This window comes from Topomyia yanbarensis, chromosome 1 (genome assembly GCF_030247195.1).
Source record: "Topomyia yanbarensis strain Yona2022 chromosome 1, ASM3024719v1, whole genome shotgun sequence".
In the NCBI taxonomy this organism is placed as follows: Eukaryota; Metazoa; Arthropoda; class Insecta; order Diptera; family Culicidae; genus Topomyia; species Topomyia yanbarensis.
The window spans coordinates 43,124,121-43,127,909 of NC_080670.1; the positions used below are offsets into that span (position 1 = coordinate 43,124,121).

At 39.2% G+C, this 3,789-nt stretch overlaps 1 long non-coding RNA gene across 1 annotated transcript; it reads left to right on the plus strand.

The window, feature by feature from the left end:
* The first annotated feature begins 1,197 nt into the window (after positions 1-1,197).
* LOC131677470 (uncharacterized) lies at positions 1,198-2,803 on the plus strand. The gene is made up of 3 exons (XR_009303358.1): positions 1,198-1,362; positions 1,422-1,647; positions 1,707-2,803. It is a non-coding gene; the product is annotated as an uncharacterized LOC131677470 (long non-coding RNA).
* Positions 2,804-3,789: the final 986 nt, after the last annotated feature.

Here is a 3,789-nt window from a genome sequence, read left to right on the forward strand (position 1 = left end):
CATGGTTGCCAGAACCACATTTTGTGCAATGTATTCAACAGATGTCGCTAGCATACCGTGGGCGATGCTTTTGTTAGAATTTTTTTCAAGCTGTTACGTCTGTTTGTCTGTGGTTAAGGGACCGGTAACAAAACAAATGTTTCTCTTTTTTCTTATTCTTTGACTGTGTAATTAATCAGCACTAGTTGTAGAACACGTGGAAAACTTATAGCGACATCTTGTTGTACACAAATTAGCTACTCACGAGCCTCACAAAGCTTTTATTTCGCTTACTAGCTCAGTACTGTAACAAAAAAGAGAAACACGGACAAAAAAGAAAACAACACCAACAGGAAACCCCGTTGGGGCCTTGCCTAGTTTTGAAGCTGCACTTAGTGGGATACACCTACACCGGTCAGCGTTGGCGGTTGTTCCTGTCGGAAACCCAAAGAGGAATAATTGCATCACGTCGTCTAGGATACGTCCATGCATGTATCATGCTGATTTCGACTTTTTCTCGGCACATGGCGTTGGCTGACATTTCGCGCTTCGAATGTTAGTGCTGATGGAGACGGCCAGCGGAAAAAGACTTCTCGACAACAAAAGCACGTCCTAACTAGTTTCCGCTCTTCGGCTCTTCTCTTGTTAGTTACGATTTTCAGATGGATTCATAGAGTGTTGCAACTAAAGGAAATCATTAGGTGCAAATTACCTGAACTATCCTACTGGCAAAGTTTTGGGGAATACTGTTGAGGATATTCCAATAGACCTTTCTTGTCAAAAAATTTTATATGCTAGAATGCTTCCTTTTTTATTCCCGATTCGTTAGCCCATATTGCCGCGATGATTTGGTACCTCTAACTATTGAAAAAATGAAAAATAGCGCGAGCTGCTCATTTAACCCCATATTCTGAATACCTATCTTGCCTTGTTTCCCCGTATTTTTACACCATTTGAATGAATTTCCTGTGGGGAATACTAAAAGGATGCCAGATCTGCATGTATATTAAGAAGTCTGCAGATTCTGCATTTTCGCTGCAGATTTTTTGCAGATTATAAATATTTAGCAGAACAAAGCCTATGCCAGTAAATTTTAACCAGCCTTCAACGTTTTTGATCATTGAAAATATTAACACACTACATTTCTATGTCAAATTTATTAAAGATTTTTGTGACAATCTGCAGACTTTTATATTTTTACTGCAGGCTATTGTTTAAATAGACCTGGCATCACTGATGCTAAAATAATTCATTCATATACCTGTCAAAAGCATTATTTTTCACTTGCAAGAGGGATGACGATGGTAACATTAGGAACCTGGCACATACATTGATCAAACGGCTCTGGATAGAAAACACGGTGGCATATGTGTTTAGGACATGGTATGAATTCTTTTTGGTAAATTTCTCGCTCGCTTGTTTATGTATTTTATCACTTTTAGAGTTGTGCGGCCGAGGCGTTAGTGAACTGGCTCAAATAACTTCACCAGAAACTCCTGCTTTTAGTAATGTGAAATGGATTCTCGTATTGCTACCAAGTACAAAACTGGGTAACTTGAGCAATTGACCCTCGGCATGTTTCGTGGCAAGTGTTGCTCAGAGTCTACGCGTTTATCAAACAGCAATCGATGCTCGGACACTAGCGGAGATATCCAGTTCCAAACGCAGGTTCGGTTGGATGTATTCGACGAAATTGTTTTAAGATCCTTTATTTGATTAACCTCCAGGAACTCGTAAAAATAGTCTCGCAACAGTTTACGGCCCGACCAGGATGCTTCAGCTAGATACAATTGACAATGTCACGCATGACTAGTAGAATACTAAATTACTGCTTATTTTCTAAAAACGGCTGACTACTGTTGAGCGTTCTGAGAAACAGATGATAATACGCTGTGATAATAAACACTGGCTTAATTGTAGGGCAGATGGCAGAATTCCCCGTTTACAGATTCATTCTATTTGGTCGTTTTGAGATGCACAGCAAACGGAACGATGAACGTTGCGAATTGTGATTGCTTTACAACCTACGGCATGGGATGAAATGAGCAGTAATTTGAGGAATGTCCCAGATAGTATCTTGGTACATAATTTATATGATCCAGGCTGCTACGTTCACCGAGCTGGAATGCATGGTGTGAGAAAAAACAACAGCGACCACATCAACGACTAACGTTCGTGCTCAAGAGTTGCCATTTCCAGTGGACGTCGATGTGTTACATGCCGCTTCAGCAGCTCAGCATCTCAGCTCTTCGTCTATTGATACAGTTAGTTTTGCGTCTTACGTATAATTAACTAGCTGATACCCATCGCGCGTTGCTGCGACTTTCATCAAAATAGGAGGAAAACACAATTTGTTCCGAAGCGCCATCTGGCGGGCAAATAATCCCCAATCAATAGCACACAAACACGCTCCATAACAAATGCCTACTATGTAGAATTTGTAACGTCAATCGATCAAGCCGTTTGGGAGTCCATAAATCATATACATACAAGCATTGACTTTTATATATATAGATAGATATAGATAGATAGATATAGATAGATAGATTGAATCAACTATTTGTTTCTAAAAATGTAATGTTACTGATAGTTTTGTGTATAATTGTCTCATGGAGCAAAAATGCGAGTAACGGCGGTGCTCATGAGTTCTGCCTATGGGAAAGAATTGCTTTCATGTACAGTATGGGAAGTCCCGCCTGGGCCAGGCGGCATGACCAACGAAGTCGGTTTAAGACAACGTAGATTGGTGTTTCTTTTCAAAAACATGTAACAGAACTTATATGCAATGTTGAATAAAATTTAGTTGGGAATTCAATGCCCTAATAAAAGCAAAGATATTTCTACACCCAAAACAAAAATCTCTTGCAATAATTGCAAGCGACAATCACTTGCAAATAATGTTAGCATCGCTTGCAATTTTGCAGTGAAAGCCGCTGGCAATTGTTGCAAGCAGATAAAACCACTTCATCTCTCTCTCTCTATACGTACATACTTTTCTTCAACACACTGTCAAAGGATTATCACCACATTCACGTGCCTATGCTGGTTGGTATAGCAACGCATGGCGAGTTTTTATTTTCCGTCTACTTTTTATTCATTCCTCACCAACATCATCAAACGCAGTTTTGTGGTTTATTCATTACACACGAGACGGCATCAAATGGCGGATGTGACAATTGTACGAGTTTTAACGTCCTGTTCTTACGTGTAAGAACAGATCAGTACTTATAGTTAGAGCTACGATGCGCAAGAGCCTGAGTTCAAATCTGGGGGGGTGTTTCACTTTTTTCATTAATCGTAAAATCATCCAAGTGTTTATATATGACTTTTATCCACTTATTACTATCTGGTAGTATGGTTGGGTGGATAAAGTATTGCTTAGCGATCTGTTTGTGCGGGGTTCATGTTTCAATGCCAACAGTCTTTTTTTATAACGCATATTGGTCACCTATACACATACATCGCTAATACATAGGCAAAATTCGTTTTTTCTGTTTCTTGCATTGCATGCAAGGAAGCTTCTTGCAATTTTCGCACATTACCAGAACGCTTGCAATTTTTGCTCGTATTTATTGCATTAATGTAAGCGAATCTTACCGGGTACGTTTTGGGTGTAGAAATTCAAACTAATTCGAAGTTTCTATCCCACTCCTAAGAAAATCTGGACTGCCATCTCTAAATTGTTTTCCTCTCAATGACTGCTCGGTGACTTTATAACTTTGTGCGAATTCAAAGCATTGCTTGATATTTTATATAATGCAATTATCTAATCTAAATAAGATAAAAGTTATTTGCAATCACGGCCAAAAC